This window comes from Ceratotherium simum, chromosome 13 (assembly GCF_057802395.1).
Source record: "Ceratotherium simum simum isolate JZ-2026a chromosome 13, ASM5780239v1, whole genome shotgun sequence".
Taxonomy (NCBI): domain Eukaryota; kingdom Metazoa; phylum Chordata; class Mammalia; order Perissodactyla; family Rhinocerotidae; genus Ceratotherium; species Ceratotherium simum.
In genome coordinates, this window is record NC_141912.1 from 13284174 (window position 1) to 13310924 (window position 26751).

Sequence of the window (26751 nt, forward strand, 5' to 3'; positions counted from 1 at the left end):
TAAAACTCTTTTAGGTGATTCAAATACATCTTATATCAATTTTTCTTTCTTAGACTAAGGTTAAAATTTGTTTGAATAGAGAAAAAAAGGCCAGGAGAATATACCCCAAAATGTCACCTATAGTTAAGTATGGGTGGTAGGATTGCAGATGCTTTTAAAAATAGTTACGCTTTTTTCTATTTCACAAGATTTGTCTGATTTCCCCTTTTGCATTAAGAATGCATTACCTTATAACTGGAAGAAAAAAGGTTCTTATAAAAATCCACAAGCATTTGCTGGCATAAAATAACTGCTTGAGTAAGGGGTCGGGGTGACTTGGGATTTCAACTACACTAATGACAACCAACTCAAGAATAACTTAAGAAGGTGATGGTTATAGAGCTCTAGATCACTTTTCCCACACTCGCTGGGTACTTTGTTAAATAACATTTTCCTCACCACAAAAATGCAGCTCCCACCATCTTCGGTGGTTTTAAAACGTAGGTAAAGAATTATCCAAAATCCAAGACTCTTTCTTCATTTCATAAATACCAAGTACCTACACTCTGTAGGAGGCACAGAGCTGGGGGTATACAGAAGAAAAGATGTTATCCCTATGCACCTTCACTCAGTCCACACGTTTATCCAGCACCTATTTTGTGCCTGGCCACTGTTCTATGCACTGAGAACACAGCAATGAACAAAACCAAAGAGGACCAAAAATCCTTCTGCTCCCCTTCACCTAAGCTATCTTTTATTGCTACATCCTCCCTGGCATCTCAGCAACTCCACCACATCTCTGCTTAAATCTCACTAAAAACAGCAGTACATAAATCTCTCCAAGGGAAACAATAGAAAAAAATAAACAATGGGAACTACCATACGATGCAGCTAGTCCACTGTTGGGTATTTATCCAAAGAATGTGAAAACACAAATGTGTAAAGATACACACACCCCTGTGTTCACTGCAGCGTTATTCACAATAGCCAAGACTTGGAAGCAACCTAGGTGCCCTTCAAGGGATGAATGGATAAAGAAGATGTGGTATATATACACAATGGAATACTACTCAGCCATAAAAAACGATGGAATCTGGCCATTTGTGACAACACGGATGGACCTTTGGGGGTATTATGCTAAGCAAAATAAGTAAGAGAGACAAAGTCAAACACTGTATGATCTCATTCATAAACAAGATAAAAACAACAAACAAACACATAGAGACAGAGATTGGATTGCTGGTTACCAGAGGGGAAGGGGGGACGGAAGAGCACCAAAGGGGTGATTAGGCGGATGTGTGTGGTGATGGATTGTAATTAGTCTTTGGGTGGTGAACATGATGTAATCTACACAGAAATCAAAATATAATGATGTACACCTGAAATTTATATAATGTTATAAACCAATGTTACCACAATAAAAATAAACAAATCTCTCCATTTTGTCTGAGTTCATCAGCTCCTTACTGATTTCATTTCTTCCTTATCCAGCATGAACTAAAAGTGTCCATTTAAATATTCCCTCACCAGTAACATCAACTACTACGATTGTTCTTCCAAGTTACCTAACTTACAATTTCCCATCCTGCAATCATACCACTCAATTTTCCTCCCTAATCAGTGGAGTACATAGAGAAAATAGATATTATGTATGTAAACCGCTGTCACAACAAATTTATGGTTTAAATCTCATAGTTCCTCAATACTTTTACTTCTCTGATCAATGAATATTTACTAAGTAACGATCTATGTGTGGGACAACACAAAATCGCTGTGAAAAAGACACAAGTCTGTGCTCTCATAGAGCTGACACTCTAACAAGGAAGACAGATCTTAAATCCCCAACTCCAACCCCTTAGGAAAGGAACTCACCTCCTCAATCTTTCCTTGGACTCACTAGTGATTCCCTCTCCTCAATTTATACATACAACCCAGTTTCTCCCACCCAGAGTTGGACTCATCTTTCTGGAGAGTAATTTGGCTACTGCATCACAAATCTTAAAAATGTGCATACCCTTTCTTCTGATCCAAAAATTCTACTTCAAGAAATCCTTCCTAAGGAAACAGAGATAGATTTCATGCATAAAAATTATTTATAATAGTGAAAAGAGTTAAGAAACAACTTAAAGAACAATAGAATAACTATGAATGTGCCTTAATATATGTATGACCAACTAAGTTGCAGCCAAAAAAAACAAAACAAAAAGAAAAAAGATATTCAGAGCTTTTACTCTTATAGGAAAATGCTTATAACTACATAGGAAATACACAGTAATAAATACATATAAGTAAATCAATAATAAAAACAGGATGTAAAAATTTCTAAGAGTATAACTTTAAAACATAAAAATGTATATATATAAAAACTAGAAGGAAACAAGTTTATTAACAGCGATTATACAAGATCATAACTTTCCTCCTAGTTTTCTGTACTCTTTGGACCTCTGAATTGGCCGTGTACTACTTTTCTGAATGGATGGAGAATTATTGCTTCTCACAACAGCGACACAGCAACACGGTCCCCGGCTCCGTCATCCCCACTCCTCAGCCCTAACTGATACATGGCACCGGCTTCCATCCCAGCTTTAAGGAAACCGCTCTAACAAGGACGAACAACCTCCCAAAAAACAAACCAGGGGACACTTCAGTTCTCTGTTTAATTGACTTCCTTGGCTTCCAACACACAATACTCTCTAGGGTCTTCCTTCTAACCCTCTGACCACCCCTTCTCAGAGTCGTTAGCTCGATTCTCTCTCCTTATATCCTATAAACATGGTGTGTCAAGTGTCCATCCCAGGTCCTCTTCTCTTTTTTCACTACATACTTGGGTGATCACATCAATCCCCAGGGCTTCAACAATGTACATTCTCATGACTCCAAAATCCACCTACAGCCCTGCTCTCTCTCCTAAATCCCATTTACTTTTAGTCAAAGCCTTACTATTAATCATCTGCATGTCCCAGAGCAGTTCAAACATTGTTCCCATCATCTGCAACTTCAAAGCTCCACTTCCCTCCAGTATTTTTATTTTGTTTAGTCACAGCACCATCTATCTAATCAATTGTCCAAGCCAGAAACTAGGAATCATCCATAACTCTTTATCTCTCAACAGCTACCCTTGCCACTCCCATTTCCTAATCAAGTTGCTGGGTTTTTTCACATCCTAAATAGCTAAGACATCTACTTTCCTCAGGACCTCCACTACACAGATTAAGGCCTCAATTTAAAATCAGTAACAGCCCAACTGGTCCTCAGATGTCAGTCTCAGACCTCTCTGTTTTCCAAATTACCTTCAGAGTAAGCTCTCTAAAATGCAAACCCTGTTGCTGTCACTCCCCTGCTTAAAAGGAGCACCTACAAGATAAGGGGTAATACCCATCAGCATTAGAAGTCCCTTCAAGATCATCTCTAGACACATTCCTCCCACAAGCTGTGCTGCTCTTTCCCCCGCAGCAACAGCAGCGTCAAGTATGTGCACCAGGCACTCTAACAAGTGCTTTACAGGAATTATGTCATCTAATCCTATGAGCTTGGCACTATTATTTCCATTTTACAGATGAGGAAACAAAAAGTTTGTCGAAAAGTACAAGGCCACAGAACTAGTAAGTGACAAAGCCAATACTCAAATCTGTCTGTCCAATCCCAAAGTACTTCATTGTATTTCTTAGCAAAAGTACCTAATCAAGGGCCGGCCCAGTGGCGTGGTGGTTGGGTTCTGCTTCAGCGGCCCAGGGTTTGCAGGTTCGAATCCTGGGTGCAAACCTACACACCACTCATCAAGCCATGCTGTGGCAGCGTCCCAAATACGGAAGAGAGGAAGAATGGCACAGATGTTAGCTCGGGAACCATCTTCCTCAAGCAAAAAGAGGAAGACTTGGGGGCCGGCCCGGTGGCGCAAGCAGTTAAGTGCAGGCACTCCGCTGCGGCGGCCTGGGGTTCGCCGGTTTGGATCCCAGGCACACACCGACACACCGCTTGGCAAGCCATGCTGTGGCAGCGTCCCATATAAAGCAGAGGAAGATTGGCATGGGTGGAGGAAGATGAGCACGAATGTTAGCCCACGGCCAGTCTTCCTCAGCAAAAAGAGGAGGATTGGCAGATGTTAGCTCAGGGCCGATCTTCCTCACCAAAAAAAAAAAAAAAAAGAGGAAGATTGGCAACAGATGTTAGCTCAGGGCCGATCTTCCTCACCAAAAAAAAAAAAAAAAAGAGGAAGATTGGCAACAGATGTTAGCTCAGGGCCAATCTTCCTCACCAAAAAAAAAAAAGTTATCTAATCAGCTTCTAAAACAGCTACTCATCTTTGAAAACTCTGTTCTTAGACTATCTCTGGATGGATCCTTGAGAAATTAGTCTAAGGAGGGTAAATGGGTGGCTGAAGGACAGGAAGTGAGAGAGACTTAAGTTTAACTTATGCAAGCTTTCTCCGGAGGCTTCCCTGATCAACACCCTATCTTCCAACAGAGATAGTCACTTTCTCCACCATACTTCTTCTCTAGTTTGTTCATATATCTATTACTAGACATATTTTATACTATATTTAATTATTTGTTGACATGTTCATTCCCCTTACTTGCAAACTTCTGGAGGGTAGGGGCCCTGTCTTGGCCCATCCATCCTTATAAATCCTAGGTTCCTAGCACAGTATCTGGTACATAATAGCATCTAACTAATTAACCCACCTCCTCCTCCTCCTTTGTTTTTTTTTCTTACATCTCTATCAATCCATCCCTAGGCAACAACAGTCTCATAACCTAACCCCTATCTCCCGCCATCTTTCACATTGCCATCACATACTGCATTCCCTCCCCAACCAGTACTATATTTCTAAAACATGTATCATATCACTGACCTACTCAAAAAGACTGAAGGCTCCCTACTACCTATAGAATATTCCACCTTAGAACTATCAGCAAAGCTCTCTAATATCTGATTCCCTTCTTACCTCTGTAAACTCTTCACTATAATCTCTCAAGTCTCCAACAATACTGAGCCACACACCTCAGTCCAAGACACCACACAATTCCACTCCTCCCATGAGACTAGTCTGGCCATTTATCACAGTCTGAAATATTTTTCCCCAACAAAGCCTCTCAAATTCTTACTCATTTTATAAGGCCTATGAAATACTACTTGCTTATAAATCTGTTTCCTTGAGCTATAATTAATCATTCTCTCCTCAGTTCTCCCATATACTCTCTCATTCTTAAAGCACTTAGTGTATTATGTCTTAATCTAGAGGTATTTGCATATGTCTGCTCCCTGCCCTGCCCTGCCCCACTATACCCTCCGAATACTGAATTTGATATTCCTTAAGGGCAAGGATCCACATTCAGTTCACTCAATGCATTTATTGAGTTTCTACTAAGTGTCAGGTCCTCTACTAGGAACTATGGATAAGACAGGGATGAATAAAATAATTTCTTATTTATACTCACTCAGCCACCGACAATGTCTGACACATCGTATGGGTTCAATACATATTTGTTAAGTTAACAAATATATTGCTTACTTGATGTTTGTTGACACTTCCATCTGTGTTTCCATTTGCTTGTGCAAGCAACCTAGAGCACCTACTGACTGGAAACTTCCCATGGGGAGCAAAGACAGATGGGCATATTTCCAAAACAGACCTATGAAACTAAAAGGAAAGACTCTCTAAAGCCTTTTAAAGCTAGATGGGAAGAAAGGCCTTTATTTCTTTTCCACTCCCCCAAGAAATAATCCAGAAGGTCAGCAAGCATAGGAGGAACATTCCAAAGACTGCACTTTATTATCGGCCGAAGAATTTAGGAATGGAACAGAGAGACTGGATTACTTGCTGATTGCTCCTCAATCACGGGCAGAGTGGCATGAATATTTTGTTTGAAGAGCTAAAAATATCACATGCATAATAAATTATAATTCTAAAAATTTTCAAATAAAAAATTTATTCTCTCTCACATTTAGAATTAACTGTATCTCCACTCCCACTATTAGTATGCATAATTTAAAACTTAAATTCCTGAACTGAAAGAACATTCATGATACAGACTGCTTTTAGAAATTCATCTTGACAATCAACAGTCATTAACAAGAACACTAAGTAAATATATACTCTTTAAGTATGTCTCCCAAAAAAGGTTATGCAGGGGCCGGCCCCGTGGCGCAGCGGTTAAGTGCACGCGCTCCGCTGCTGGCAGCCTGCGTTCGGATCCGTGCGCGCACCAATGTACCACTTGTCAGGCCATGCTGTGGCGGCGTCCCATATGAAGTGGAGGAAGATGGGCACAGATGTTAGTCCAGGGCCAGTTTTCCTCAGCAAAAAAAGAGGAGGATTAGCATGGATGTTAGCTCAGGGCTGATCTTCCTCACACACAAAAAAAAAAGTTAAGGAGAATTAAGTTTTTTTGTGAAATGCATTAAAAATTTTATTTTTAAATTAATCACAAAATTTAGACAGGCTATTTTGTTCTAAAAAATTAAGCTTATTTTACTGAACATACACAAAAATTATTGTTAGCTTAAATGAAAGTCCAAGGCAGAAAACAAAATATATTATTTCTTTTACCCAATAAAAGAAATTTCCTTCGAGCCTTATTTCTTAGGCAATAAAGAAATACAGTAACAATCATCACAGTCATATTCCTAATTTCCTAAGGCAGACCCAGAAATAATGCATATCACAAATTAAGAGGCAATTCATATGCAACTCTTAACATTTCATGAGAAAATTTGCTGCAATGACAATTTCTCTTAAAAAAACTGAGATCTTGGATCAAAATATTTATCTGTTTATCTATTTATCTATTAGGACCTGTCCTAATCTTGAATAAACATACTGTTTAAAAGAAAATTCAACTTTAAATTAAGTATAATAAACTCTCAGATGAGCATATATCACTGCAAATGAAAGGTGACTAACAGCTGCTCTTTCTGGTCCATTCTCCACAAAGATGTTAGGACTTCAGGAAGGAATTTTTATATCTCTTGACACAGTTCAATACATCTCCAGAAAGATATTACTTGGCCAAAATTAGCAATGTGATTTGCTTTTCTTCCATACATGAATTGTTCTTCCCTTTCAAAAGCATTCACTTGGACATACAACTCTGTTCAAAAAGTTTACCAGAGGGGCTGGCCCAGTGGCACAGCAGTTAAGTTTGCACGATCCGCTTCTGTGGCACAGGGTTCGTGGGTTTGGATCCCAGGCACAAACCTACACACCGCTCATTAAAGCCATGCTGCGGCAATGTCTCACATACAAAATAGAGGAAGACTGGCACAGACGTTAGCTCAGCAACAATCTTTCTTAAGCAAAAAGAGGAAGATTGGCAACAGATGTTAGCTCAGGTCTAATCTTCCTCACCAAAAAAAAAAAAAAAAAAAGTTTACCAAAGATAAATAAAATCTGGCCAAAGAAATAGAACAGTTTTCTCCAAGAATATACAGGAGGTAGGTACTATTTCTCATTTATTCATTTATTCTCTCACATGAATGCTAGCTATAAATTAAGTACTGGAGTTACAGAAATATAAAATAGTCCCTTACCCTTGAATCTTAGTGTTATATACCACCAATAAGCAAGACAATTAAAACAGTATAGATATCATAATTACAGTCTGCCCAAAATGTAAATAAAGGAAGTACAGAAAAGGCCCAATCCTATCTTGGGGAGGAGAAGGTGCCACAAAAAAGGTACTTTTAAACTAGGCCTTGAAGAGTAATTAGTTAAGCCAGGCAAATGGGGAAAGGGACAAGAGAAGGTGAATATAAGGAGGAAGGAAAGAGCCTGCATATAGAACTAGAAATATGAGTCAGCATGTGCGGTCAGAGAACTACAAACAGTGCCTTATGGCACTACCCAACTGCTCTTACCCAACGCACTGTTCGCAGATGCTGATTCTGATTAGAAACAGGTCCTTGGGAGTCTTTTCTAAACTAAAAAGTTTGTTCCATCCCTCTTTTTTGGAGTCACTTTATGTTGATTCAACTCTGTTTAGCATCCCACTTCCTATTTTCTGGGGCTTATTCTTCCAAGTCTAAGCTTGCAGAAAAGTGGAAATGGAGATTAACTGGATGCTTCAGTTAGACCTTCCACAGCTCAGGAAAGAGGCAAGGTATAAGGACCTTGAATTTAATTGGAGTAAATGACAAAATGAGAAGTGCCCTAAGAAACACTACATTCAATTTAGCTGTCAATTCAGTATTTTTAAATATATCTGTAAGTCATTTGTTAACTGCCTTCACAGTCGTCGACAAGTGATTACTTTAAAATCAAAATAAAGGAATTACTGAGTTTGTTAAAAAAAAAAAAAAAGAGTAGTTAAGAATTGAGGATTTTTCAACATCATTAGTCATTAGGGAAACGTAAATTAAAACCACAACAAAAAAACCACTAGATACCTATTATAATGGCTAAAAAATTACAACAGAAAAACCTGGCAATACCAAGCGCCATCAGGAGGCAGAGCACCAGGAACTCGCATACACTGCTGGTGGAACACAAGCTAGCAGAGCCACTTTGCAAAACAATTTAGCAGTTTCTTATAGAGCTAAAAATGCACCTAACATACAATCCAGCAATCCCACTCCTAGATATTTACCCACGTGAAATGAAAACTCACATTTACACAAAAACCTGTACATAAATGTCTATCGTGGCTGTATTTCTAATTGCCAAAAACTGGAAACCCAGCAGTCCTTCAACTAAAGAGTGGATAAGCAAACTGGTTGGTTCATCCATACAATCAGCAATAAAAAGGGCTGATCTACCAACACATACAACAAGGAGGAAGCTCAAATGTGTTGCACTAAGTGAAAGATGCCAGATTTAAAGGGCTACATACCATATGATTCCATTTATATACCATTCTAGAAATGGCAAAACCAGAGACAGAAAACCAATCAGTGGTTGCCAGGGGCTGGCGATGGGGAAAGGTTGTCTACAAAGGGGTATGGAGGAATTTTTGGGGGTGATGGAACTGTTCTATATATTGATTGTGGTGCTGGGTACATGACTGCACACATCTGTCAAAACTCACAGACCTGCCTACTAAAAATGATGAATTTTACTATATGCAAAATATACCTAATTTTAAAAGTGAATGAAAAAAAGAATGAGGGATCCTGGCAACAAAAAGATGAGACGGAAAAATTACAAATGAGTTAGTCACATCATGAAGGACCCTGGTAAGAAGATTTAGATTTTAGCCTCAAAGCCACAGGTGTACCAAATGATCTCAAGAGGGGGACAGACACAATTCAGTTCTGTATTAGAAAGAACACTGACAACAGTTATAGACTGGAGTAAGAGCAGAACAGGGAGCAACTGGGAGACCAACCAACCAACCACCTCAGTAATTTAGGGGCTCAATTACCAAGACCTGACTAAGGCAGAGGCTGTAGAGATGGACAGAGAAAGTTAAAGGCAGGAAATTCTCGAGTTTCTAGCAATAGTGAAACCACTAACCAAGCTGGTGTTGAGAAAAAGATTTTAAACAAGCTAAATTTTAAATGCCTGCGGGACATTCAAATGCAAACATCTGGTTAGACATACTGGTCCAGAGCTCAAGGGAATACGCTGAGATGTAGCTGTAGATTTGAGACTCATCAGGATATTTGCAACCATGAAAAGATAAGGTCAAGATCATGCAAAGATAGAGTATGTAGAGTGAAAGGTAAAGGAACCATCCTGAGCAACACCTGCACATTATGGGGTTGATGATATAATTTGAAGTATAAAAAGAAATGGCTTACTGAGTGAGCATGCAGCAGTAGAGTTAGAAATGGTTACAATCATGTGTCTATTGCAATCTGAGGTCTCTCAACCACTTTATCTTCTGCTTCTCTGATTTTATCTTTGGCTTGATCACCCTGAGAAAACTGAGGCAGTTAAATAAAAAATTAATTGAATGCCAAAGTTTCACTTCCTACTTTCCATATTGTTGACATAGAGAATATTCAGCAAATAAAGGAAGAGGAATAATCTACTGAATACACTTATTTTGTCAATTAAACATAGAAGAAGCACTAAGAGGGGTTAAATGATTCACTTCAAATACAGGTCAACTTAACACAGTCCAATAACTTTATCTCAGTGGCTAGACAAATGACTCTATGGATGCTTTCAAGGACCTCTGATCCCACAATGAAGTTATCAGGAAATACCACAGGGCAGATCCATTGATTCTAGGTAATGAGTTCTTAACTAGACATATGCACCAAAATTCCTGAGGGAGCTTTCTCAAAATGCCTATCTTGCCCAAAGCTCTACTTCTGAAAATACCGATTTAGGAACTTTTGGGGTAAGGCCCAAACTACTATAATTTTTAATAGTCCATAAGTGATTCTGATGTGTGCACACACACACACTACACACCGATCCCAAGTTGAAAAGCAATGAAAGAAAAGTTGGCTCCAGATGTACATGGAGTTCGGAAGCTTCTAAACCATATCCTAATCCCTGGGCATCACCTCCAATTGAGAGCGTACATACATTTCTCTCATCTAAACCTAAAATTCTAAGCCCGAACCCCTGTAAAATACCTACAAATCACCTTTTGGCTTTGGTTAACTAGCTTTGAGAAGATTGAACTTCTTAGCAGAATTCAGAAAAAGGCAGTGTAAGAAAAGGCGTGGAAAATGAGTCATTGTCTCTCTATTGTTTAATTCCAATTCTCCATTTTAATGACAAACCTACCAGAAAAACTTCGTTAATTTCACGAGCTCAAGCGTTAGCTTCACCAAGTATTTAAGCAGAACCAGATCCAACCTGCTATACTGGAATATTCAGATTCCACTTTTCCAATTACCAAAATTCCCAAGATTCCAATTTTCCAATTACATAACAAACATTATGAATCAAAACAAAAACAATTATCCAAGAACAGCAAATGATTTTTCCCACCAAAATTTACACTTACCCATCTCTTCCCTTACTGACAATTTTTACTTCAAAATAATAAATCCCACAGGCTGCTGGTATTGGATGCGTAGCACGAACTGAAGCTGCATCTTTTGGGGTTTTGCCATGACCTGCATATGAAACAAGAAGCAAAAAAGATCAAATGAGATATTCAAATAAAAATCTTAACAAATAATTCAGGAGCAAATACCGGTTTTAGTATGATATCTACATTTCTGCTCCCATCAGTACAAATAATCAAAGACTTAATGAAACATTTATCATCACAATTAATCCAACATGCAAAACAGCCCAAGTCAGCCATGGAACTCTTCATACTATTATTAGTCTTAGCAAAATTTCAGAATCTGAACACACTGATTCTAGCAGTCCTTTATGCAAATTAAATAAAGTATTTTAGGGTAGACCATATTTTTAAGAGAAAAAAAGGCTGCATTTGAAGAACATAATTAAAATATGATTTAATTTTATTAGATCTAAATTTGCATATAATTTATAAAACTCCTAAACAATACTCTTTTGCCAAACGGCCTGTTTTTTAAACCAGAAGCATCTATATCATGTATTTTTAAGTGAAATTTTATATAATTAGATTGAATTGGCAAAACAGCTGTCTTACCTTAAGAATTTACAATTTTGTTCTTTGACATACTCTTATCATTAATGCTATACAAAGGCTGATCCATAAAATTTCTTTGGTCAATTACAGCCTACTGAGAAATATATCTAAGCTCTAGCTGTATTTCTTTCTTTCTTTTTTAAGAAAGGAATATCACACCATACCATTGCTGACATGTTTAGGAAATCTGTTAGATAATGGCTTTTAAACTTTTTAAATTAGCTATTCCTCAGTTCTAATCCCAGAGGGTTTCCTTCACTCACAATCACTTCCCCTGTCCCTCACCCAAAACACAAATTATCTCGAAAGCTAGCATGTGAACAAAACCAAATGAGCATGAGAAAATACAGCCATAAAACCACAGAAGAATAGAGACAGAAGTTGAAGTAGCATGTCAGAAAGTATGCAAGGAGAGTAAGTGAAACAAGTCTCCCCAGTCCCCACAGGACTGTCTGAGGAACAACACTCTAAATCATTATTCAGGTGTTCTAGTTAGATACGCTTCACCCAATACAAACATGTCATGAATCTTTCAGTCGTACTATAACATTACCTTCATGGGTAGCAGAATTCCCTTTCTCAAATTTACCATCATTGTTTAAAAACTAAATACCTTCTTTTAAGTTAAAAATTATGTCTTAGCTGTACAACGACCATCACACACCAATGAGATCATATCTTCCCTTACCATACTTTATCAAATTACCGATGCATACCCCACCATTACATAGTTAAGTTTCGACTTGGAATGCAAATTAGCACGTGCTCACATGGCCCAAAAGAAATTAAATGAATTCAGCCACTCTTTTCTATTACCATGAAAACTTGTGTCCATAGATGTCTTAAGTATACGTGTTATGGGCAGAAGTAAATTTTCAGCCTGGTGACCACTGGGAGGTGATAAACTTGGCTAGGAAGATAAAAATGGAAGCAGCAATATATACACACCCCTAAACCTGCTTTAACATATGTAGGTAATAGATTTACATTGAGCTAATCAGAAGAACAAAATAACAGCACAAATCTGCAGAATGACACCAGTCACTTTTTAAAAATAGACATTTAATAAATTATGGCTTCAGCAAAACATCTTTTTTGGTAAAAATATGTTCAAATAACTGAGTTGCTTGTGAAAAGGTTATATAAACTAAATTCATTTTTAAAATTTAGACAGTTAAAAATAAATCTAAAGAAAACCCTGATTAACCCTGGAGTCCTAAATCAACTAGCTTTTATTTTTGGTTTTGGTTTTTTTGGAAGGAAAGTGATCAAAACTTTTAGGGATAAGGTAATCTCAAGGTATACTTAATAATAATAATAATAAATGACAATAGTCAACATACATTTAATACTATGTAAAAGGCACTGTCCTAAGAGCATTATATTTATTAACTCATTTAGCATTCAACACAACTTTGAAATAGGTACTATTCACGATCATTTCACAGTGGAGGAAACTAAGGGAAGATGAAGAAACTCGCCCAAGGTCCTACTGCTGAGTGAGAATTCCAAACCAGGATTTGTGCAGGGATTTCAATTCAAGAAGCCTGATCCAGGGTGAGCTCTGAACCCAAAGGAAGGATTTAGTTACAATGAGCATTCTGGGATCACTTTGCATGTATTCCCATCTCCTATTCTTGCTACTTCTATGAGAAAAGAGAAAGAAAACAAATATTTGAGGGTAAACAATCTCTCAAAGTATTAGGTGCTTTTGTATAGACTTTTCTCACTCAACATCTGTGTAACAGGTATTATTTAACCTCATTTTTAAAAATGGAGAAATTCTTACAGAGGTTATATAACTTCCCCCAAATTAACAGAATCATGCATTAAATTCATGTATGAATTAAAATCCCCTACATTTTTCCATTATGCAAAAATAACTGTAAAGAACTACACAATCATAAATCTTCAAGGTTACATTATATTCTTTATGCTTTACTAAGACACTGAAGAAAAACTCCATAAACATTAAAAGGATTTGTTTCATTTTTAAATTAAATTCAAATTTTAAGATCTACGAAAAAGTTCAGATGTAAGATTAAAAGGATTCAGGGGCCGGCCCTGTGGCACAGTGGTTAAGTCCAGCACGCTCCCCTTAGGCAACCCAGGTTCAGAGGTTTGGATCCCAGGCTTGGACCTACACCACTCGTCAAGCCATGCAGTGGCGGCAACCCACATATAAAATAGAGGAAGACTGGCACAGATGTTAGCTCAGGGCTAATCTTCCTCAAGCAAAAAAAAAGAGGAAGACTGGCAACAGATGTTAGCTCAGAGCAAATCTTCCTCACCAAAAAAAAAGAAAAAAAGGATTCATACTATTTCTTAGGTAAGACTAGTAACATCAGAGTGAAGGCCCTATTTCTAATAATGTTCATCAGCAGGAAGTTTATTAGCTTAAATTCTGTGGTGATCAAAACGCAACCTCACACTACCAAAGTGTAAATTTTAAAGCCACAAGGTCTCCAATGTTAAGTGTTTTCTATATGGTTCAAGACGAAAATACATATATCGCTTCAAAACTCTAAGGCTAGCAAGGTTAGCTCTTGCTATTCAAACAATGTGTTGATTGCATTTAACTGAAACGGAAAGGGTTTGAAGCCCACTCTACTTCCCCCTCCACTTGCCTACACACAGCCAAGTGATTCTGGAAACATAAATCAGCCTTCCTTGTACCACTATCCCTCAAACCAACTAAAATTCTTTCTTAAAAGCCTCCCATTCAGCTTAGGAAAAAGATAAACTTCCTGAAAACCTTGTCTGATCTCACCCTCCCCCTGCATTTTCCACCTCTCCCCCTCTGCCCCAGCCACAGTCGCCAGGCCGCAGTCTGCCCAAGCTCTTCTAAGTGGAAAGCTCCACCCTTCCTTCTCAGCCTAGTGAGGTCCTACCCGTCCTTCAGACCTCAGCTCAAGCTTTACTTCCTCAATTACTCTTTCTCCAACCTCTCTGACGTGGTCTAACCTCCTTTTTTATACACCCTCATGGCTAACAGGTGTCTTTCCCACACGACATTAACACACTTAACACTTATTTGTGATTATTTTTTTGTTTTTGCATTTTAATTCCTGGACCTCTTATTCCCACTGACTCCCACTCTAACTTCAATCATTCCTTCCTGGAGCCACACTGGATTCTGACATCACCTGAAACTATTCCACCTCAGAAATATGAAATTCTAATAAAGTCTGTTCTGCTTCAAAACACATTTCTTGAATACAAATTAGCTCACATGCACTTCATAAATATGGGAATAATGTCAGCATAATAAAGAAATCATAGGGGCCGGCCCCGTGGCTTAGTGGTTAAGTGCTCGCGCTCCGCTACTGGCGGCCCGGGTTCGGATCCCGGGCACGCACCAACGCACCGCTTCTCCAGCCATGCTGAGGCCACGTCCCACATACAGCAACTAGAAGGATGTGCAACTATGACATATAACTATCTACTGGGGCTTTGGGGAGAAAAAGGAGGAGGACTGGCAATAGATGTTAGCTCAGAGCCAGTCTTCCTCAGCAAAAAGAGGAGGATTAGCATGGATGTTAGCTCAGGGCTGATCTTCCTCACAAAAAATAAAAAATAAATAAAAAAAAGAAATCATATAGTTCAGACCTAATGTTTATTATTGTTAATAATAATATTAATAAATGATTACTACAGCTTTCCCCAGTACATTAATAAATTAAAGAGAAAAATTTAGGAATATACAAAAGGCCCTAAGTCAAAAAGGCTGGGATTCCTACAGAAGTGCATTCCTATAGTGCCCAACGTTCAGCGGCTTGAGAAACTGCTACACTTGCCACTTTATTAAGCCATTTGGGGAAAATTCAAGGGCAGCAGATCAAAAAGCGCTAAAATATTTCCTCTTTGTTTTTACCAGTATGGACTCATGCATCTCATGCATATTTATTTTATTCTTTGGGTTATAATTCAATACTACTTTATACATTTTGTTGCTCAAACTGTTCCCCCTTAAGCCATTGGGAGCTTTTTCAGTTGGCTCTTGTGGGGTTCTGACATACCTCCATTATGTGTTTTTTGTTTTTGTTTGTTACTTTCTGGCACTACAAGATGCTGGAAGCTCATCTTGTATATTTCCTGCCCCAGTCCTAGAAACAGCCATTTCTCCAAGGGGCCCTAGCTTCTTTTACTGGCCAATGGCATCAGAACCTAAGACCTAGGTACTAGGTGTGCTCATTGTTACTGGGGTGTCATTGTTCTCAGGCTCTCTCATTGATAAGAGCAAGGAAATATACGTGTGTATACTAAACCTCTGTATATACAAATATCTGTTTCTATATGTAATCACCTGTGTCTATATTAAACTAAACATGAGTTCATACTGTTGTCTCCAACTTGAATCCACTACCACAAGGATCATTCTAAACTCCTCCCCTTACTTATCTGTAAAATTCCACTCCAACAGTAAGAAACCTAGCTCCCACCATCTGTCATTCATTTATTTAATTGTTCAGTTCCACTGTACATGTATAGCAGTATCAGAATTGTTAACCCATATCCCCATGGGATACAACTTTATCAACAAGAGTTCAGTCCTTATGTAGTTTATTTCACCTTTGGTTTAACAGACTCCAGTGATTTCCAAAGTTACTTAGGTCAGCACCTTTTCCCCCCCTCTTCTCTGAGGTTGTTTCACACATGTGTAATACAGTTAGATTTTGTCACATTCTGCATTCTATCCTGAGATCTCCCTCTCCCTCCTAAATGATTTTTTTAAAATTTGCACACATTAATGTTTACTCTTTATGCTTAAAGTTCTATGGGTTTGATAAATACATAGTGTCATGGATCCACAATTACAATATCATACAGAACACTTTCACTGCCCTAAAAATCTCCTGTTCTTTGGCTATCTCACCCTCTCCCATGCCCCTCAAGCCCCTGACAACCACTTATCTTTATACTATCTTTATAGTTTTGCCTTTTCCAGAATGTCATATAATTGAAATCATACAGGATGTACTCTTTTCAGACTGGCTTCTTTCACTTAGCAATATGCATTTAAGATCCATATGTGTCTTTGCATGAATGGATAGCTCATTTCTTTTTATCAATGAATAATATTCTCCTGTATGGATATACCACAGTTTACCCATTCACCTACTGAAAGAGGTTGCTTGGTTGCTTCTTGTTGTGGGCGCTCGAGAAAAGTCGCTATGAACATTCATGTGCAGGTTTTTGTTTGAGCATAAGTGTTCAAATCAGTTGGGTAAATACTTAGGAGCTCAACTGCTGGATCATATGGTAGAACTATGTTTAGCTCTGTTAGAAACTGCCAAACCACCTTCCAAAGTGGCTGTATCATTTTGCACTTCCACCAGAGTGTATCAGAGTTCCTGTTGCTCTGTATCCTCACCAGCAATTGGCATTGTCAGGTTTTCTTTGGATTTTACCCATTCTAATAGCTAAAGGTACGCATTTCCTCTTTTATTTAAAAAAAAAAAATGGTTAAATGGGCTAAACTCTGAATCAGATTTCTAGTTTTGATTAAACAGCTGTCAAGCACTTACATCTCTAAGAAGAAAGCCCAAACCCCAGGGCTTAAGCAGCCTGTGATACTGGGCACAAATGCCAGTGGAAATTTAACTAGGCTTGTATTTTATTGGGACTGTTATTTCTGTAGTGCTCTGGTTACAAAGTTCCACAGGTTTTAAGTGGTCTGCCCAGCCCTATTTTTCCCATAAGCCCTGTTACTTTTAGTGTGCAATTTTATGGAACACATTAAGGTTTTTCCAGTAATGCATTTTTAGCATTCTAGCGGAAATGCCTATAACTTCCTCTAGGACACTCTCCTATCCTCTCCCTTTTCTCAAGACTTCATTTCTACACTTCCTCTTCAACATCAAGGAACTCTAATCGCCTGAACCCTTACCCTTTCTTGTTTGTTTTTCTTTTTCCTGTTCCAGGATGGGGCTATATGGTAATCACTTAAAAGCTCTCAAATATCCTTGTTTTCCCTCATATGCCTATTCTTCCGTCACACCCAACCAGCAAAACCACAGTCTTAGATCAATATTATAATCCACCTTCCCCACTCCCATACTGGACAGCTGGCCTCTGCTGAATAAAGTCCAACAATCTTGCAAATGGCCACTGCTATGAACTTATGCTCTCAGCTGGGCTCTCCCACTGCCATTGATGACATGCTCAGAAATCTTTACTTAGCCTGTTCCCCATTCCCCTTGACAGCTAATCCACATTTTTATCCTTCACGTTAAGCTTTAAGTCCTCTACTCGAATTCAGTGAACCAAGTACCTCACCTACTTTATCATAAAACAGGACTCCACCATTATATACGGCCACGTTCTACTCTCCAAGCTCCTATTACAAACCGGTCTCTGGCCATACCAGTCTTCACCTCTTCCACTATTATCAGAGGAAGAGTATGTACTCCTCTCCTTCAAAACTAACCATCCTGTGTACCTGAACCACTTTCCTTCCTCCAAGCCCTCACCCTGTCAGCCTCCCAAAAGCTCGTATTTTCATCCTTTCCTTCTTTACTCTCCTTCCCCTCAATCTATGAGGGCACAGTGTCCCAAAGATGTATACACTTTTCATAAAATTATATGCCCCTGTGCTATAAATCATTCTCAATAATGCACTGGGGTTGGTGGTGAGTCTAATGAATTTTTTTTTTAACTTTAAGGTAATAAAAACAGGTATTGTTACTATTTATTTTATGTGTTAAAATATATGTTAAATTTTGTACACATTTCATGGGATTCCATACCTTGGACTAACATCATACTCTCATCTAACTTATGTCACTTCAGTTTTACACACACAGCCAAACTACAAAACAAGACTTAGTTAGAAATGATATTAATAGTCTCTATTTTACAACAGTACTTTCCAATGGAGTTTTAGGGATATTTTGGTTATATGGATTTTCATTATATATGCTGACATTAGAAACTAATCTCCAGGCACAATTTAACTTCACTATCAGCCATTAAAAAAAAAAAAACCCAGCCTTAACCTCCATCCTCCTCCAGGTACTGCCTAATCTCTTTCCTCCTCTATATTTTTCAAGGGTTATCTACATTCACAATCCTCTCTGCTTGGTCCCTTCTACTTACTCTGATTTTTGCCCCCCTCATTCAATTCAAACTGCTCTCCCTAAGGGCACAGTGATCTAATTTCCAAATCCAGTGGGAAATCTCCTGTGCCTATCTCACTAAACCTACTTGTTGCATTTGACCCTAAAGACCACTACCTCATTTCCGATACTCCTCTGCTCAGCTTCTGTGACACCACACTCTCCTCTGTCTGGGTACCTCTTAACTACTTCTTCTTGGGCTCCATTCAGTCTTTTAATATTGGTGTTGTTCAGGTTCCATCTTTGGCCCATTGCTCTTCTCACTTTACTTACTCTCTCTCATACACTGAGTTTCAATACCACCTAGAGGTGACTCCCAAATCAGTCGTGACCTAGACCTCTCTCCCAAGCTCAGGTCTATTATAGTACATGCCAACCCTTCCTAGAATTAACTGCCTCACACACCGTCGCTACTGAAAGACTATCCTTGTGCCAGGAGGATGTTTTGTATTTCATAACTACCCTTACACCCCCACAGCTGATTCAACACAGGTTAGTACCTGAGGTGAAGGCCACCAATCCATGCCATAGCATACAATGAAAAGCTCTGCCCCTAAGAAGGGTGGCAGTTAGCTAGGCCAATCTGATAAGTCCCTCAGGAATTTGAAATAGGAAGGAAAGGATAAGCCAGTCAGTAGGGGAAAGACAAGAAAACTAGCAACTGTAACTGAGTCACTTTAAGAGTAGAATAAAGTAAAAAGTCATGAACTCCAGTTGTTGCGATTACTTAGAGCCATCTTAATTCCAGAAGACCTGTTTCTGTTCTTTTTGTATGGCTTGTTTCTTCCGGTTTCCACGAAGTCAGATCACATGGCTAAGATTCCCATTTTTACTTATCTCCAAATATACTGTAATACTTCCTTGCAATCTCTATTTGATTAATGGTTCATTGCAAGAACCCTACACAGCTAGAAACCCAAGCATCATCCTTGATTTCTCCAACATCCCATCATATTCTGCCAGTGTTACCTTAAACATATCATGAATATGTCTGCTCTTCCCCACCCCTACCTGACCAAGTTCAGGTCCTTATTTCTTATATGGTCTGCTGCAACAGCATTCTAAATGAGTTTGCCATTTCCAGTCTTGTACCCCTTGAATCCATCTTCCAATCAGTTGCATAATCTGACAAAAATGAAAATGAGCCAGTCACTTCCTATTTAAAATCCTTTGATGATTCCTCATCTCCTACAAAATAAGATCTAAGCTCAATAAAACATTCTATAAGGCCTCTCACGATCTTTTCCCAGCTGTTCCTTGTCACACACTTGAATTCCAACGACTCAAAACTGCTTGTCGATTCTCTCCTCTACGCTTTTGCTTATGCTTTTTCACTGTAATGCCAGCCCCTCCTCTTCCCCTATATCCTACTCAGCTTCTGAGAAGGAGCACCAGCCTCACACCCTCCAAGGAGCTGTTCCTGACCCACCAACTTCACCTGCAATGTCAGCCAGAGGCAGCCGCTCCTCCCGCCTTCCACAGCTTGCCCTCTCACATCCCTCCCTACACTCACTGTTGTATGTCCTTCGAGCTCTTTGAACACAGTATCTTATCCACCTTTGACTGCCCAGAACCTGGCCCCAAGGAAACATTCACTAAAAGCTTGTGAATAAATGAAAGAAGGAAGAGAGCAAGGCATATCTACAAATTGTCTAGCAGAATATCTGCCCTATAGCAATTGCTCAATAAATTATCATTACTATTGTCTACTTTTCTGTATGATTATTAGATTCACTTAATTCTTGCAGTTATCAACAGGCATTTTTAAAGCTAGATTTCCCAAAATTTTGGCAAAGGGATCCCCTGGTAAAGTTCAGTTTGGTTTACTAATTCCTTGATTTTAAGGAACATTTTTTATATCATCTCCATAATTCTTAAAAGACATCTGTAGGGCCGGCCCCATGGCAGAGCGGTTAAGTGCACATGCTCCACTACTGGTGGCCCAGGTTCGGATCCCGGGCGCGGACTAATGCACCGCTTCTCTGGCCATGCTGAGGCCGCGTCCCACATACAGCAACTAGAAGGATGTGCAGCTATGACATACAACTATCTACTGGGGCTTTGGGAGGAAAAAATAAAAATAAATTTAAAAAAAAAGACATCTGTATTGGTAGGCAAGCAAATATTTGTTGAGATATCTGTTCAACCTTAGAAGTGCAAGAAATTAGATAAGCAATTAAATTTAGGAAGTGTTAAAGGCCTAATGACTGGGGATATTGAGGGAGAGAGGAGTTAGGCATACCAAAAGTTAAACCTGAGTGGCTAGATACTGTTAATAACACTTCAATTAAAAAGTGCAATTCATGATTTCACTGCTTTCTATAATTCCCAACTTTATCTTATCTTGTATTTATTCTAAACTGCCCTAAATCATCATAACCCAGGTGTCTGGACTTTTCCATGGCATTAGTGTGCTCCAGGTAACATTTTTGCCCAGAGGAAGTACTTTTAATGTCAACTATTCTTCAGAAAGTTCTAAATGTGATCACTAGATTTTATCTATTTCAGATAATTAAGATTCATGCAAATTGAAATAGGTAATACTGGTATAGCGGAAAGAACACTAAATTTAGAGTCAGTGAAAACTAGTTTCCACTCCTAGCTTACCTGTGACTGGGAAAATCTAACCTCCAAGTGCTCCTACTTTCTCACATCTAAAATGAGAATTCCACCATCATGTCCAAATCCACTAACACGTGTGTGTGTGTGTGTGTACCAAAATGCTTTGTAAAGTATCCAAATAGCAAAAACTTCACAAACATAAAAATGCAATCTGTAACTGAAACATTTATACTAATCAAATCCGTTGTCATATTCATTAAAATGCTTTAAGTTGGAATACAAAGTTATCATCATAATTAGGTCCAAACTTGTCACATTTGTACTTATTCAAAGCTGACAAGAATTTTAAAAATAAAAGGGGCCATGCTTGAGCGTTTCAACAGTTGGTGTGTAACCGATAAGCGAAAAGTCTTTTTAAAATTTTTAACATATAGTATACAAACCCTGCTATTCCTCTGCAATCCTATCAACTTTGTCTGCATGTCTGGCATTAACACGAATCCCTTCAAATCATTTAAGGAACCATACTGCTTCCAAAAACAGCAATTCCAATTTAGAAGAACAACATCTTAAAAACAGAATATGTTCAGAGCAAAAGAAACCAAGATATTTCTATTTCAAAGGTAAGGAAAATTCTCATCATTCTGGAAAATAATTACCAATTTTTTGAAATATTGTAATATGCAAAAATACTTTATCAACAGTAGTGTTTCATGTTAAAAGTGTCTTAAAATGTAGCACAATAATAGGTTAAATAAAATTCACTCTTATTTTGTGACTTCAAAGTTTTATTACCCACTACCTATGACACTTCCCTTTTGCTCTCTTCCCTTATTACTAGGACAAGAGTTGCCCAGTACTTCTGGTGTGGTGCACTCAGAAGGCACTCAGAAAAACAACAGGAGAAAAAAAAAACCATTAAAATAACAAGACAAGAGGAAGAGGCAGTAGAAGGGGGAAAAAGAGACTGTGTTTGTGACAAGGGGGAAGGGAGATAAAGGGGAGATAGAAGAGAGGGAGAGAAAAAAACAAGGATGACAAACAACAAAATTCGTTCTTCCAGAAATAATGGCTTATGTTTATAAAAGAGTGAAGTTTCCAGACAGTGAATCTTAGTATTACACAACAGAAAGTAATAAAGTGGCCAACAGGAAAAATAATTGAGACAGCAATGTCATAAATATTCCAAACTCCAACCAATTTCACATAAGCATGCACTTTTCTCTGACTCAAATCATCAATTTTATGTAAAAGGAGTTAGTAAAACCAATCAAGTACTGGTACGGTGCTAAATAAACTGTAATCACAAATCTTAGATATCACAGAAATTCAGAGCTGGAAATTTCCTTACCAACCATCCAGCTCAACTCCCTCATCACTCAAAGAAACTGAGGCCCTGTTTTGTAACATGCCTAAAATCACAGATGATTGCAGGAGTCAGGAAAGCTAGGATTCTTTGTTCAATAATCTTTCATATCTTCTGCCTCTGATTTTATAAGCTAATTATTAACCATCAACCATAAATTTAAAATAAAGTTTTGTCAACTCTAACAAAAAGCTTTTTGGTAGTCAGAACAGAAATAAACACTTCATAACATAGCACTGTTCACACAAATTAAAATACAAAATTAAATACTAGCCTTCACAGGGTATTAACAAAATGTCCTAACTTAAGAAAAAACACAGGCCCAACGTTTTGAAGTTTTCAGCTATTTAGATTAAAGAACCTAACATTTAAAATTGAAAGTACTTCTCTGGATCTATGAATAAAAAGAAGGAATATTAACAAGGCCTATTTTTGTGTGTGATTCTTTGCATTCAAATCGTTTTGCAAATTTCTGTTGCCATTCTCCTCTCTGATTAAATAGTAACTTATTTATCAAGGTTCTTCTCAAATTTCAGTCCTCTCAGACTTTAAGAATTTAACCACAACAGTTGTTTATACCCCTATATCCATGTCACTAGGATCTGATTAAGACCCTCCCTTTGTAGCCAATCAAAATGAGGCTGCTTTGAATGCAAAAGCTCCTGCTTCAGGTTTGGGGCCTAAAAAAATGGATTTGTTTCCAGACTGACTGATACATTAGATGGATTTTTTCCCCAAGACAAGTAAACTTGGCGCATGCTCTTAATTTGAGCTACATTTCAACAATTACCACAGGAATTTATAATTATACATACAACTGATTTGCTTAAAGCTTTGTTTTAACTTAGGAGAGGTGGCTGAGGGAGGAGGGGGCGAGCACAAGGCTAAGGCTGTTTGTTTTCTTAACTGCAGGTGTAAAACAAGACAATTTTTCTTTAAAAAACTAACATTTTAAAAGATCCTTGTTTTCAACAAGACTTCACATAACGCCAACACGTAAATATAGGGCATTTCCAATCAGCCGTGCAGGTTTCTGCTCCCCTAAGAAAACGCGGACTCCTGAGGTGTCACGTCTTACCCTCCCAGTTGCTTCTGGTAAGATACACTGATGGCAAACTTGGGCCCCCTGTCCTTTTGTCCCCCTAGACCATCTCTGGCCTAATTTTGGACAAAATCCTCTACTGATCACTCCTCCCCCCATAAATCCCTGCTCTCCCTTAATTAGAAATCATGCCTCAGAATCGTGCGCCTCTGCCCCCCACGGAAGGAGAACGCCTGACCCACCACCACCTGGAGAACAATGTAACCCAACTCCGAGTCCCCGGATTCCTCCATCCAAGCCCTCAGATTTATCTTAAAGGGAAATCAGAAGGCGAGTTCTGTCCTGTCATCCTGGATTCCCTCAAGGTGTCCTACTCCTGGCCTACGATCACCAGCTCCATTATACCCAGGAGCATTATACTCACCTTCCTTTCCCAGAATCTCGCACCTTTCCCCTGACCCCCACCCCACTCCCGGAGAAGCAGAAGCGGCGGCGAGTCACCTCGGGGGGGGTGGGGGGCGGGCCACGGCGGGTCAGCGGCCCCACTCCCACTGCGGGACACACGCCCAGTACCTTTGTAGTGCACCCGCAGGTTGTTCTGCGAGAGGCCGATGTAGCTGAACTTGTCCTTCGGGCTCCAGGACCTCGGCAGCGGCGTCTCCTGCTCGTCCACGGCCGGGTAGAGGCGCTTCAGCCGCCGCTGCAGCTCCTTCTCCTGCTCGTTCAGGGCCGAGTCCCCGTGCGGGAACGGGGCCGCGGCGCTGCTGGCCGCCGCCAGGGCCGGGGCCGGGGCGCCTCCGGCCGGGCCGGGGCCCGCGGCGAGGCCCGGGGGCGCGGGGGGCGTGCTGGCGGGGGCGGTCGCCGAGGCGGGCGGCGGGGGCGGCGGCGGCGGCGGCGGGCCGCGGTGGCCGGGGGCGGCGGCGGCGGCGGCGGGTGGAGGAGCAAGGCGGCCGCCGCGGCCCCCAAACCCCCGCCGCCGCCGGCGCCGCCGCCAGGCGAGCCGGCCGGAGAGGAGCCGGCGCTGACGGCCGGGGGCGCCGGTAGGACGACTCCGGAGACGGGGGCCACGGCCGCCGGCGGCGGCGGCGGCAACTGCTGCTGTTGTTGCTGCTGCTGCGGTGGCGGCGGCGGCTGCCCGGACATCCCGGCCGCGACTCAGCCCGCGGCCACCTCCACCTCTTCTCTCCTTCCTCCTCTGCTTCCCGGGGGCGCTGTCGCTACGGCCGGCGGCACCAGGCGCCCCAGTCCGCCCGCCCCGGAAGCAGGCGGCGGGCCGCGCGCCGAGGGCGAGCGCAACGGCTGGGGGGCCCGGAGCCGGGGGAGGGGCGGCGGGCGCGGGGCGGCCCCGAGAGAGCGTTGGCGGAGCGCGGGCCGGGACGACGCGCCGAGGGCGGGAGGAGAAAGCGCGGTGGCGGCTGCCGCGGCCGCTGCTCTCGCGGCTGTTTCCCGGCGGGCGGGCCCGGCCGGCGCGAGACGCTGCGCGCGGGCGGCGCTGGGCGAGGGGGCGGGGACGGAGGCGCGAGAGCGGCGCGAGGGGCGGGGGAGCGCGGGCGGCGGGGGCCGGGCCCGCGGGGGTCGCGGCGCGCGGGCCGGGGCGGAGCGGGGGGCGCGCGGCCCGGACGGCGGAGTGCCTCTGCCCGGCTCCGCCGGCTGCTCGCGGGGCTCCCCGCCGGGCTCCTTCCGGAGGTCCCCGCCTCCTCCCCGAGCCCGCCGCCTCCCCCCGCCCGGCCGGGCCCTCCCCGGGAGAATCTCCTCCTACTTTACTTCTTTTTGTTGTCGTCGCCCCACCTCCCCACCGTAGGGTTCCCGCTGGAGCGGCGGGGCTGCTTCTCGCCCAGGCGAAAGTAATCGAGCCCGGCTGGGGCCGCCGCGAGTCCCCGCATCGAGTCCCCAAGGTGCGCAGTCTGGAGAGTGCCCACGGGCGTCTCGGGCTTGCTGGGAGCCCTTGCCCCGGGACAGGGTCCTCTTTATGAACCTACTGCTCTGCATACTTCACAGTATTTAATACATTTACATTCATCATGTGGAGAGTGGAAACCATTTCTGAAGGCAAAGTCGCCCACTTAAAATAGTGGGCATTTCATTAATTTTATGAGGGCTTAAGGTGAACTTATGTGGTAGCAGGTGTCACAGGAATACTAATAGACTGGCATATCTTCAAAGAGCAGGACCGTGAACTGTATGAATAAGAGGTTGTAGCGTGTATTTAGGGCTTCTAGAGAAGTCAAACGTTTTATAGACTCAATTTTCATAAGAGGCCTCTTTGTTAGGTAGCAAAGAATTATGCCCATTTTTTAAACAAGGAAATTTTCACTGAGGTCAGCAGAGTCAAAAATAGGACTTCCTACTTTGCAATTCCCACTAGAGTGCTTTGCTTGGTCGACTAATTGGGCACAACTTGGCCAAGTGTTGCTCTCTGACCCATCCTGGCATGAATATTTTGTTTTCGTCACTTCCCTTGGTTTACGTTATCCTTTCCTGAGCTGGCAAAATCGAGCTTTACACGGGTAAACTACATGATATAAATTCTGGGATTTTGTTTGCTTCCAAAGATATTATGATGGTAATTGTTTGGCCAAATAAGCAAGGAACGTTTTGCTGAATAGAGAATTATTTATATTGTCTTGAAGAGGGTAGGTAAATGGTGATTTAATTGAAGGCCCTCAATGTCTAGCCAGAACTAATAAAGTCATTCAGTCTAATTTCTCCCTCAATTACCCAGACAACTCGATGCCCTGTTGTTCTTTAATAAAAATATCTGATAATTCTAACCTATTGTTTGATGACTTTTTTCAAGCCACTGCGCTTTGAATTTCATGATGTCATTGTGTTCAAATTGTTCTGAAATTTTCGTTTATATTACAGTAACAATGAAAACCAGGCTCTATTTAAGTGTTGGCTAGTCAAGGTAGAATAAATGGGCTCCATGCCTTATCAAACTTTCTTGAAACAGTGCTCAAGGTTTTATTTATGAAAGTGTACTTTTTTCTGTCAGCACGCTTAGAAACCATTTAAAACTTTCATATCCTAGGAAAGGTTGAGAGAATAAAAGTAGTATCTGACATTTTGTCGGAAGCTTTTTATAGGAGTGAATGGTTGTTGTCCCAACAAGCAACCTCAAGAAAATAATGATTTCAATTGTGGAGGAGGATGCTGTGA

At 40.8% G+C, this 26751-nt stretch overlaps 1 protein-coding gene across 2 annotated transcripts in view; it reads right to left on the reverse strand.

Moving 5' to 3' along the window:
• The window catches only part of RANBP9 (RAN binding protein 9), a 101512-nt gene extending 76722 nt beyond the window's left edge, over positions 1–24790 (reverse strand). Inside the window, exons 1-2 of one of the 2 annotated variants that reach the window (XM_087438022.1) lie at positions 24166–24733; positions 10884–10995 (exon numbers count right to left, since the gene is read on the reverse strand). The gene's annotated coding sequence lies outside the window, so the exon portion shown is untranslated. Of the gene's footprint in view, positions 1–10883; positions 10996–24165 lie in introns of both variants that reach the window. The other variant, XM_004432109.2, reaches the window with a different exon arrangement.
• Between the last annotated feature and the right edge of the window lie 1961 nt (positions 24791–26751).